This window comes from Ovis canadensis, chromosome 3 (assembly GCF_042477335.2).
Source record: "Ovis canadensis isolate MfBH-ARS-UI-01 breed Bighorn chromosome 3, ARS-UI_OviCan_v2, whole genome shotgun sequence".
Lineage (NCBI taxonomy): Eukaryota > Metazoa > Chordata > Mammalia > Artiodactyla > Bovidae > Ovis > Ovis canadensis.
In genome coordinates this window covers 46,550,392-46,563,348 of record NC_091247.1, presented here as the reverse complement: position 1 = coordinate 46,563,348, position 12,957 = coordinate 46,550,392, and the positions used below count along the sequence as shown (strand labels likewise).

Here is a 12,957-nt window from a genome sequence, read left to right as displayed (position 1 = left end):
GATACAAGTCAATGTATAAAAAGCTATCTGTTTCTAGCAACAATTAAAGAATTAAACTAAAAAAAATTCAAAATAACATCAAAAAATGAACTGTTTGGTGATAAATTTAATATAAAATGTTCAAGACTTTCAAGACTGAAAAGTATAAAATTTTGCTGAGAGAAATTTAAGAAGACATATTATTAGAAAGACTTCCTGTGTTCCCAGATTTTAATTAGCTGAATTAGTTGAATTGAAAGTTGCTCAGTCATGTCTGACTCTTTGCCACCCCATGGACTATACAGTGACCCAGGGCAGGATACTGGAGTGAGTAGCCTTTCCCTTCTCCAGGGGATCTTCCCAACCCAGGGATCGAACCCAGGTCTTCTGCACTGCAGGTGGATTCTTTACCAGCTGAGCGATAAGGAAAGCCCAAGAATACTGGAGTTGGGTAGCCTATCCCTTCTCCAGAGATCTTCCCAACCCAGGAATCGAATCGGGGTCTCCTGCAATGCAGGCAGATTCTTTACCAACTGAGCTATCAGGAAAGCCCTTTAGAAGACTTAATATTATTAAGATGGCAATATTACCCAAAGAACTCTACAGATTCAATGCAATTCCTATAAAAATCCCAATGGCAGAAATAGAAAAGTTAATTCTTAAATTTGTATATAATCGCAAGAAACCCTGAAACGACAAAACAATCTTGAAAAGCAAAACTGTTTTGTTTTTGTTTAAACAAAAACTTACATATAAATGTTAATAATAACCCTATTCAAAATAACCAAAAGGTGTAAATGACCCAAATGTCCATTATCTGATGAAAAACTCACCCTTAAAAGAGTAAAGAAGAATAAAGTAGTACTGGTACATGCTACAACATGGATGAACCTTTAAAAAGTTATGCTAAGTGAAAGAGGCCAGACTCAAAAGGTCATATATTATATGATTCCATTATATAAAATATCCAGAAGAGGCAAATCCATAGAAACAGAAAGCAGATTAGTGGTTGTTAGAGGCAGGAGGAAGGGAGATGGGGAGTGCCTAATAGGTATAGCTTTGGGGGTAAACATTCTGTAATTAGAGAGTGGTAATGGTTGAGGGTGATAAATCTAACATAAAATGTTCATGACTTGTACACCAAAAACTACAAAATATTGCTAAGAGAAATTAAAGACTTAAGGAAGTAGAGAGAAATACTGTCTTATGGGTCAAAAGATTCCATTTAAGATATCATTTCTCCTAAAATGACCTATATATTCACTGTAAGTTTTCTTAGCTCCAGAACAATTGACATTTGTTGTAAGAGGCTGTTCTGTCCACTGTAAGATATTTAATAGCTCCTCTGGCCTCTGCCTACTGGATTCCAATAGCACCTCCTAGATGAGACAACCAAAAATGTCTCCAGATATTCAGTTAAGATCCAATGATTCAATGCAATTCCAATCAAAATCCCAATTGTGGAAGTTGGCAAGGTGATTCCAAAGTTTTTATGAAAATGCAAAAGACCTAGAAAACCCAAAACAATTTTTGTGTTAGTTGAATAGTTGAAGGACTTACAGTATCTATTTTCTTTCTTTTTTTTTTTTTTTTACAGTATCTATTTTCAAGACTTATCATAAAGTTGTGATAGTCAGGACATTATGATATCAGTAGAATGATGATTTGTTCAGTCGCTAATTCATGTCCAACTCTTTGCAACCCTGTGGATTGCAGCATGCCACACTTCCCCGTCCTTCACTATCTCCTGGGGTTTACTCAAACTCATGTCCATTGTGTCAATGATGCCATCCAATCATCCTCTGTCACTCCCTTCTCCTCTTGTTCTCAATCCTTCCCAGCATCAGAGTCTTTTCCAATGAGTTGGCTTTTCACATCAAGTGGCCAAAGTATCTTGCAGTGTTGCAAAGGCTCTAGGCCTGGTATTGGACTTTCCAGGGATCCAGCAAAGGGACTGGGAATCCCCAGGGAATCTGACCTTGCAGGCCAGTGGGATTTGACTACAGAATTTCCATAGAACTAGGGGAAACAGAGACTCTTAGAGGGCACAAATAAAACTCTGTGTGCACCAGAATTCAGGAGAAAGAAGCAGAGAGTCCACAGGAGACTGAGCCAGCCCTGCCTCTGAATGTTGGAGGGTTTCCTGTGGAAGCATGGGCTGACAGTGGTCTGCCTCAGAGATGGGGGCACAGGCAGCAACAGTCCTGGAAGGCACATGTTGCCATCAGACTTCCTGGAAGTCACCTACCATTGAGCCTGTAGACTCCAGGACTGGGCCACCTCAGGACAAACAACTAACAGGGAGGAGCAGAGTCCCACCCATCAGCAGACGATTGGATTAAAAATGAGGATTAATGGAATAGAGTCAAGAGTCCAGACACAGGCCTGCAGAAATATGGCTAATTGATTTTTGACCAAGATTCCCAGATAATTCAATGGCAAATGGATAAATTTTTTAAACAAATGGTGCTAGAATAATTGGATATGTACATGAAAAAAAAATTAACCCCAAGTCTTCCTTCATAGCATAAAAAGTATCAATGTGAAATTCATCATAATATAAGGATTAAAACTATAAAAATTTAGAGAAAAAAAGAGAATCTTAGTGACCTTGTATAAGGCAAACATTTCTTAAATAGAATACAAAAAGGCAGAACTATAAAAGAAAAGAATGATAAATTAGGCTATATTAGATTTCTAAGGCTGCCAAACAGGATGGCTCACAACAATAGGAGTATGTTTTCTCACACTTCTGGTGGCCAGAAGTCCAAAATAAATGTGTGGCAGGGTCACACATAGTCTTTGAAGTCTCCAAAGAACACTTTTTCCTTGGTTCATCTAGCTTCTGGTGGCACCCAGCTTGTGGCAGCATATGATATCGTGATTTATAATAAGAAATATATATTTGGTCACTCTGCCATTTTTGGCACGAAGCTCCTAATGCCGTTGGAATTTCGTTCCTGAAAAGAGAGTGACAAAGGTATCTTTTGTTATGTTAATAAAGTAGCTTCTGAATGCCGCCTCCCCCTCAACAGGGCTGGTTGCCAGGAGAACCAACAATTTGAGGGTTGGATCTCTCATTCCCACTTGCCTGACCTCCAAGGAGAGAAGAGCAGCTTGAAGTTAAATCAATTGCCAATGGCCAATGAGTTAATCAATCATGTCTGTGTAATGAAACTTCCACAAAAAAACCAGAAAGAGATCTTCTAGGTAGGAGAACCAGAATGCCTCCACAGGCCACCATGCTGGGCTGCAAAGTCCTTTGTTTGGGACATCATCCTATGTATCTCTTCATCTGGCTGTTGATCCTTATCCTTTAATATCCTTTGCGATACACCGGTCATTTAGTGAAAAAATGGGTTTTCTGAGTTCTATGAGCTGTTCTAGCAAATTAATCAAACCCAAGGAGAGGGTTGTGGGGACCTCAGATTTATAGCCAGTCATAGAAATGCAGGTTATAAGCTGGGCGTGTAATTAGCATCTGAGGTGGAGGGCAGTCTTGGGGTACTGAGCCCTTAACTGGTGGAATCTGATGTTATCTCTGGGTAGACAGTGTCAGAATGGAGTTATTGTAGGACACCCAGCAGGCGTGGGAGAACTGGTGGTGTGGGACCCCTCCCTCAATGGATTGGCACCAGAAACTATTTACAGCATAATCACAATCTCTATCTCCGTCTACACATGGCTTCTTCTCTGTGTCTTTGGTGCTCTTCTGTCTTTTACAAAGACAGGTATCAATGGACTTAGGGCCTATCCCAATCCAATAGGATCTCATCTCAATCCTCACCTTGATTAAATTTGCAATGATCCTATTTCCAAATACAATCATTTTCTCAAGTTCTGGGTGGACATAAATTTTGGGGAAACAGTATTCAATCCCCTACATGGAACTCAACAAAATTGAAACTTTTGCTCTTCAAAAGACACTTTTAAGAAAAATAGCAATCCAGAGACTGGGAGAAAATATTTATGAAGCAAAGGACTTGAATCCAAAATATATAAAGAACTCTTACAATCCTATAATAACAAGACAAAAAAAACAATAAAAACTGGGGGTAAAAGATTTGAATGCTTTACCAAAGAAGATATACAGATGACATGTAAAGCTCATGAAAAGCTACTCAGTGTTAGTCAATAGGGAAATGCAAATTAAAACTGCAGTGAGATACCACTACACACCAACTAAAATGGCTAAAACTTAAAAGATTGAAACATCATGTATTGGTGAGGATGTGCAGCATCTGGAGCCTTCAAATAATACTGCTGAGGATGCAAAACAGTATAACTACTTTGGAAAACAGTTTGTCAGTTTCTTATAAAGTTAAACACACACTTATCAGAGACCTAGAAACTCCACTAGTAAGTATTTATCCAAGAGAAATGAAAACAGATTCACACAAAGATTTGTACATGAATGTTAATGGCAGTTTTATTGATAATAGCCAATAGTTGGAAATACCCCAAGTGTCCATCTTTTGGTGAATGGATAAAAATTTGTAGTATTTGATATAATGAAATACTGCTCAACAACAAAAGAAACTACTGATATACACAACCAAATGGATGAGTCCCAAGAGAATTAATGCCAAGGGAAAGAAGCCAGACACCAAAGACTACATGCAGTATGATTCTATTTATATGGAATTCTAGCAAAGGCAAAACTACAGTGATGGAAAGCTAATCAGTGGTTTCCAGGCACCAGGAGTTGGGAGCAGTAGGTTAACTGCAAAGGTGCACCTTTTTGGAATGCTGGAAATATTTTATATCATGATGTGGTAGAGATTATATGACTATATATGATACTGTGCAGGGCACTGTGGGGCTCCTCAGCACAAGGCCTTGTGTCCCCCATTTCTTTGATTATAGGAAACAGCCTTCATTCAGTCCCCATGACCTTCCCTGAGTTCCAATGGGCAGATTCAAGCAGTTGTTAATTAGGGAAAGGAGGGGATAGGAGAACAAGGACAAGGTCCTGTTTCCCCATCAAAGGATACACACAATATCTTTAAGCTATTTTGCAGATACTGAAACCCCCTCCAGGTGGGAGAAGTTAACAATTAACAATGGTTATGCTGCCCAAAAGCATGTAGATCCCAGACTAGTTGGACCTGAAGGTTGATGATGCTGACTTCTACTTACCTCACCACCAGCCTATCAGAACAATGTCTACCAGCTGATCACAGCCTCTTTAGACAATTAATATAAAACTTGTCTCTATATATTCCCCAAGTTGGGACACATGGTTTTGAGGGCATGAGCCCTTTGTGTCCTCCTTTGCCTGGCAAAGCGATAAATCTATCTTTTTCTACTTCACCCAAAATTCTGTCTCTGAGATTCAATTTTGGCACTGGTATGGTGGCTCAGATGGTAAAGCATCTGCCTACAATGCAGGAGACCAAGTTTCGATCCCTGGGTTGGGAAGATCCTCTGGAGAAGGAAATGGCAACCCACTCCAGTACTCTTGCCTGGAAAATCCCATGGATGGAGGAGTGTGATAAGCTATCCTTATGGCAGAAAGTGAAGAGGAACTAAAAAGCCTCTTGATGAAAGTGAAAGAGACTGAAAAAGTTGGCTTAAACCTTGACATTCAGAAAATGAAGATCATGGCATCTGGTCCCATCACTTCATGGGAAATAGATGGAGAAACAGTGGAAACAGTGTTAGACTATTTTTGGGGGCTCCAAAATCACTGCAGATGGTGATTGCAGCCATGAAATTAAAAGACACTTACTCCTTGGAAGGAAAGTGATGACCAACCTAGATAGCATATTCAAAAGCAGAGACATTACTTTGCCAACAAAGGTCCGTCTAGTCAAGGCTATGGTTTTTCCAGTGGTCATGTATGGATGTGAGAGTTGGACTGTGAAGAAAGCTGAGCGTCAAAGAATTGATGCTTTTGAACTGTGGTGCTGGAGAAGACTCTTGAGAGTCCCTTGGACTGCAAGGAGGTCCAACCAGTCCATTCTAAAGGAGATGGGTCCTGGGTGTTTTTTGGAAGGAATGATGCTGAAGCTGAAACTCCAGTACTTTGGCCATCTCATGCAAAGAGTTGACTCATTGGAAAAGACTCTGATGCTGGGAGGGATTGGGGGCAGGAGGAGAAGGGGACAACAGAGGATGAGATGGCTGGATGGCATCGCCGACTCGATGGACATGAGTCTGGGTGAGCTCCGGGAGTTGGTGATGGACAGGGAGGCCTGGTGTGCTGCAATTCATGGTGTCGCAAAGAGTTGGACACAACTGAGCAACTTCACTATAGAGAGAAGCTGAGGTTACAGCAACATATACATGTATTAAAACTCATCTAACTATATACTTAAAATTGGGTATATTTTATAATATGTAAATTATATCTCAATAAAATAAGACCCATCATTCTGAAACTTTAGAACCCTGGGGCTTCCATAGAGAAAACAGGTAATATCTAAAGGCTTGAGAATCAGGACAGCATCTGACTTTTTAAGAGTCATACTGGAATCTAGAAGGCAATTGAGAAAGGCAATCAAAATTATGAAGAATTTTATAGTCAGCTAAACTATTAACTAAGTTTGAGGGTAAAATACAGCTGTTTTCACACATAGATGGCTACAAATAAGTTACCTCCCACTTATCATTTCTCAGGAAGTTATTAGAGAATGTGTCCCACCAAACTGAGGGATTAAACCAAGAACGGGAAGGAATCCAAGAAGCAAGAAGCTAAACACAGAAGAGAAAGTAATGTGTAGGAAAGCAGTGAAGAAAAGTACTAGGAAGACAGATGAGTCTCAGGCATACAAGGGAACTGTCCAGACTGAAGCAGGAGAATGAAAGGCTCCAGAAGGATGACTCCAAGAAAAAAATGTACCTGAAGTATCAATATATGACTACATGAGAAGTCATTTTTCTGTAATGTCAGAGCTGGAGAATTAACCAGTAATAGGTATCTGGAAAACTAATAATAGAGAAAACGAGGCAATTATTACTTCCAGGGAAAATGTTAAGTTGCCCAAGGTAAATAACTGTATACTGAGTGACTCAGCAAAAATATTTACAGTGATAATGTCGACATTAAATATTAATTTAATTAGAAACAGCAATATAAGGTAGGATTTTTTAGCACCTTTACTAAAACTGCTCCAGTTTTCATCTTGAGGATTGCTTTCTAAGCTATCGCTGACTATCATTTCTCACTAGTGTCAAAATGTTTGTCCCTCCAAGATTCTGCTCTCCATTCTAGTTTCCTTCTTTTCTGCTGTGAACTTGGAAATCAGATAATCAAGCTTATTTTACTGTGTAAAGTTGGACATATAAAGTTTAACTTGCCCGAGTTTTACTGCATGGTCATGATGACATTCATATTGGCTTACTTGGAGCCTTTTTTGGCCTTTGTGACTGTGAATAAATTACCTAACCTCTCTGTGAGGGAAATAATAGGACCTATTTCAAGGGTTGCTGTAAAGATTAAAAGTGGTCAGGACTGGGACTTCCCTAGTGGTCTGGTGGCTAGGATTTTGTGCTCCCAGTGCAGGGCATCAGGATTTGATCTCTGGTTGGGAAACTAGATCCCACATGCTGCAGCTGAAGATCCCACATGCCTCAATGAAGACTTGCTGCAGCCAAAAATAAGCAAATAAATAATAACATTGGTCAAGATTAATTTAAGGTAGATTTAATATAATTCTCTTTTTTTTAATTAATCAATTTTTAAAGTTAGGAAATCAAAGTAATAAATTAATATGCTATTCTTTATTACCTAATGTGTAATAATGCAATGTCATGAATAGCCAAATTATAAGCTATTTATAAGATGTGTGTTTTGATGCCTGTTTCAAATTCTGAGGTTTGGCTTTTGACAATAAATAAGTCTCAAATATAAAAAAGTAGTGTCATTATTTCATCAGACATTATGACAAATTTTTTCCCATGATTTAATGAAATGGAAAGATATAGGCTGTAAAAGTTATTTAATCTGGCAAGTAACATATAATTGCATTTTTGTTAATGAGAAATAGGCAATATTAAATGAAATGAGATGAAATAAAGATGAGAATTGATTAAAACTGGAATAAATATTTTATTATATAATTTTATAAAAAAGTTTTAAACTATCTTATTGAATAACATATCAAATCTGAAATTTGATCATATAAAAACTTGATTTATTTGGCTAGTGTGTCATGAAAAATTTGGTGATCCTAGAAAATACTATAATTGATCTAAAATGATCAACTACTTTGGCCATTTCAACATATTTCTTTTTTTTTTCATTTCAACATATGTCTTTCCTGCTAATGACATGACTTTGGGATTGAAAATAGGTCAAAATAATTAAAGTACTTGAAAAACTGCTGTTTAACATTTTAAAAAAGATGCATTCTGTGCTTTCTTCGCTTAAAATAAATGCTTTCTTTGATAATTCTTAGAAGACAGAAGAAGGTTTAATCCCACCACCCCACTGTACCACATATTACATTCAGACTGTAACAGCATGAGCCAAAATACCCTATTTCTAAAGCCGTTTCATTCTTCACAGAGGTATGTAAAAGATAGAGAAAGATTGGTTCCTTGTTAATCATTGACAGAGACTTCCTCTTTGATGCTCTAGAGGATATTATTGACCTGGTGGTGCCATAAAATCAGATTTAGGAGGAATAATGAGTATACCTTACTTTTTGAAAAGTTAGAGAAAGACTATTGTAAACACAGATACTTTCCTAAGCAGGTTAGTTTTAGGAAAGAGGTCACATGCAAGTTGAGGATGGGAAAATTGATTTCCTCAAGGCTATCCATAATTAAGCATGTCTTGGAAAGCGTTTTGAACTCCCAGTGGTATGAGAATCCTCAGTTTGAAGGCCCATTAGGGTAAACTGAAAAATCGTTCAATGTGCCTTAAGAAAACATTGCCATCTAGTGGCAACTATTTCTAGTCATAGACACAAGGACCTAAAGGTTCCCTTGACCCTTTGAAGGACACCTCTGATTCAGCCCCATGTTGCAAAATACCTTGAATATATATTGCGATGTATCATTCATTGTGTTATTGAACATTTCAAACAAGCCCTTAAGGTGGTGATGCTATTTTCTTTTGCAGATGAGGCCAATGAGAATCAGAGAGTAATTTATCCAAGATCATGCTTTCATTTATTCATTTAAGATCCATTTATCAAGCATGATTACATGATTAACATTATTCCTGGCTTGGAGCAGGGGCATAGATGGTGAGTGAATTCAGAGATGACTAAGACACAATGTCCTTATAGTCATTCTAGTGGAAACATGGAAATGCGAATGCTGGAGTCAGGATTTGCACCCAGGACTGTTGTGTATCAGTATTCTTGCCACTACATCATGGTACATGGTAAATGAGTTGTAAGGGTGTTTGAGGAATCCTGGAGTCCTTACAGTACAGGATGAAAACAGTCACAAGGAAAGGTGATTTCCAAGCAAAATGACTCACTGAATTAAAATGTCAGCTGAACAGACTGCCTGCCCTTCCTTTCCCTTCTAGTCTGCTGCTTGTAATCTGTTATGGTCTTGAAAACCAGTTAAGGAAACTTATTTACAGGGTATTTAACATGAAAGCAAAGGACCTGAGAGAAAATCCCAGAAGTTCCCTGAAGGGTATTGTGTGAGCTTTAGAGTACAGACTTTATTACATCTGTTCTGGCCACTCTTGGGAGTTTCTTAAGATGTCCTCTCTCTGAATCAAAGCCAGGCAGCTGAGTTACTCAGTGAGTTCTGAGTGGGCTGCGTTACAGTAGAATAGATAATTGTGCCGTAATGAGCACAGTGAGTTAGGAAAAAGCCACATCCTTTATCAAGGCATGCCTGCCTCCCCAGCTTTGTGTTTAGGATCTCTCCCCTAGCTTAGCGTACTGCAGAAATGGACCTTCTTTCTTCTTTTTGAACATTCCAAGTTCTCGCCTAACTCAGGCCTCTTTTCCTCTGTTTCTCTCCCTCACTCTTCACAAGGCTGGCTCCTCATCTTTCATGATTCAGCTCAAATGTCACCTTCTCAGAAAGCTCTTCCATAATCACTCTACATAATACCTAATATAATTACTAATATCCACCTTACCCTATGCCCTCTACCAACACCCATTTGTGTCCTAAAAATGTCCTAGACATTTTTCTACACTAACTGAAGCTGTGGCACTTACCACCCTCTAGTATATACATATTTTGTCTCTTATCTTTATTGTCTATCTCCTGCCACTAGAATGTAAGCTTTTCATGGATGAGTTTTTCATCTAGTTGGCTCTTTTCTGTATACCCACTATCTAGAGCAAGACTTGGCTGATGGTAGGCGCTCAATAAATATCTGCGAATGAATGGAATGAAAACTCTTTTCCTCTTTGTCTTATGTAGCTATTCTCAATAAACACAGCTAGACTGGCCTGGTTTTCTTAAATAGATTCTGACAGTTTTACTTGGCAGCTCATGAAGCAGGACTGCTGTGGGGCTTTGTTCAGCAAATGGACTTCAAGTTACCTTCCCAGAGCCCAAGCTTCTCTGGGACACTTATTTTCTGGGAAATCAGGCATCAGTCAGATATGTTAAATAGCATTTCCTAATGGTTTGTTTGTTAACCCTCTTGGCCAGGACACAGGGGCAATGGGGTCAGGGTCTTATTCAACTATCAGGTTGGCTTTCCCCCACTCCTCACCATAAGCCACACCCCCGGGATAAACTGGCTTTCAGGCCAATGTGCCGCAGATCTCACCATGGGAGGACAGGCCCAGAGAGAGTAGAGGTTTTAACCCTGTTCCATTCCTGGATTGCCAGGTTCATCCCTTGCTGGTATTACGTCAAGTCCAGGGATGTCTTGAGAAAAGAAGAGCATATGTAGTGAAGGACTGAAAAATGCACTGCAAAGTCACCAACTTCCAGTAAGAGCCTGGGAGCGAAAGGGGAGCAGGTTTCCCAGCCCAGTGATCTCAAGAGGCATTTGCGGAGGTCTGGTTTGCATACAGCACTACTCTGAAGGTAACAGTGGAGAATCCCTGTACCGCGCTCTGACTTAGAGAGAACCAGGTTGGGGCTGAATACTTCCTTGGAAAAGGAAACAGCACCAGCCCTCTTGAGCAGCCAGTCTTCCTGACAGAGTTGCTTGCATCCCTGGTCTCCACTGCCTCACTCTCTAGTCACCCTTCTGGACTCACTATCTTCCCAGCTTCTTCCCATGCTCTCTCATTCTCCCTCAGTCCACCTTGTGAAGGTCTTTCTGTTCTTGAATGTTACAAGTATTTGGAGCCCCAGACCTTTGCACGTGATGTGCCATCTGTACTCCCATAAAAAAGACACTCAGTTAATGTTATCTACTTCTCTTTTGCATTTCAGCCTCTCACTACCTTCTGGCTTCTGTTTTCACATATTGAGTTTACCCAAACTATGTCTGCCAATGTGATCAAAGATGTACCTGTTTCTAAATTCAGAGATTAATGTAGAGAGAATTGATATCTTGTGACTGAGTCTTCTGACTTCCTGTCTAAGAACACCATTGTCCTTTCCATTTCTTAAGTCTTCTTTTGTGTCCTTGAGGAACATTTTAAACTTTTCATCACATAGGTCTTGGGTATTTCTTAGTAAGTTTGTTCTTGGGAATTTATCTGTTTTCGTTGCCCCTATAAATAGTGTTTTTCCCACTATACCTAATTGATTGCTATTTGTGTACAAAAAAGCTATTAATTTGCATACATTAATTGCATTCTTATTTAATTTATCATGGGTTTGCCATCTGATGCTCTTGGGGTTTCTAGATACATGATCTTATTTATCAATAGTGATACTTTATAATTCCTCCTTTCCAGTTTTGACGTCACTAACTCCCTCCTTCCAGTGCATTGACTAACACATCTAGAACAATGTTAGGTGTGTTGACAGTGGACATGTTGTCTTGCTCTTGCATCTAGTAAGAATGCTTCCATTGTTTCCCCACTGAGGGGGGAGCTGGCTTTTTGGTTGTCCATAAATTTCTGGAATCTGTCTACTTCCCTCTATTTCTACTGTCTATCTTTGTCCAAGACACTGTCATTTTTCACCTGTAATAACCCCCAATTTCCATTTTAATCATTCTAATTCTTGCTTTGACCAGTTCACTCTCCACACAACACCTAGAGTTGAAATATAAAAATCTGATTATGTTGTTTCTCTCTTAAAACACTCCAGTGGCTTCCTATCACTTTTAGGAGAAAGCCTGTAAGTCCTGAATGAGCCCCATAAGGCTCTGTGTGATTTTTTTTTTCCTTTTTTCTTTTTTTTTTTAATATGGAACGCTTCACGAATTTGCGTGTCATCCTTGCGCAGGGGCCATGCTAATCTTTTCTGTATCGTTCCAATTTTAGTATATGTGCTGCCGAAGCGAGCACAAGGCTCTGTGTGATTTGACCTCCAGTCATGCATTTCCATCTTCACTGTGTACCTTCTCTTCCTGACCACCGTCCTGCTCATGCAGACCTTTCAGTTCCTTGAATGTGATAAGTATTTTCCACCTGCAGACTTTGCATATCCTGCTCTGTCTCCACTCCTTTGCTCCCATCATCCTGCTTCCTCTTTGAATTTGCACTTCTCACTGACTTGCTCAGGAAAGCCTTCCCTAACATGTTAGACCTAACATACTGTCACCGCCCCCGCTCCTTTTCTTCCACTATCCTTTTCACTGTAGCATATGTACATATAACTATTCATAGAACCTTTATTGTCAGTCTTTCCTGCTTGATTGAGAATTATGTTAGTGCCTAATGCACTGCCACTTCTCAACAATTATTTGTTAGGTAAATAAATGAATATAAATTATTCAAAATGTGTTAAAGATATAAGGATTGCCTCTCTCTGCTCTTATATAAGAAATATCTCAGGTTCTGAGACTGGTGTATTTGCAGGAGAATATGGGATAATATCAAAGGAAACAGATTAGAAAGTGAGTACATAGTACATATTGTTATACTAGAGAGTAAAGAAATTATCAAAGACCACTGAGATCATGACTAAAGGGCTCCA

The 12,957-nt window shown here is 39.1% G+C and overlaps 1 non-coding gene across 1 annotated transcript; it reads right to left on the bottom strand.

Moving 5' to 3' along the window:
* Positions 1 to 12,219: 12,219 nt before the first annotated feature.
* On the bottom strand, positions 12,220 to 12,326 carry LOC138438388 (U6 spliceosomal RNA). The gene has a single exon (XR_011256327.1). It is a non-coding gene; the product is annotated as a U6 spliceosomal RNA (small nuclear RNA).
* Between the last annotated feature and the right edge of the window lie 631 nt (positions 12,327 to 12,957).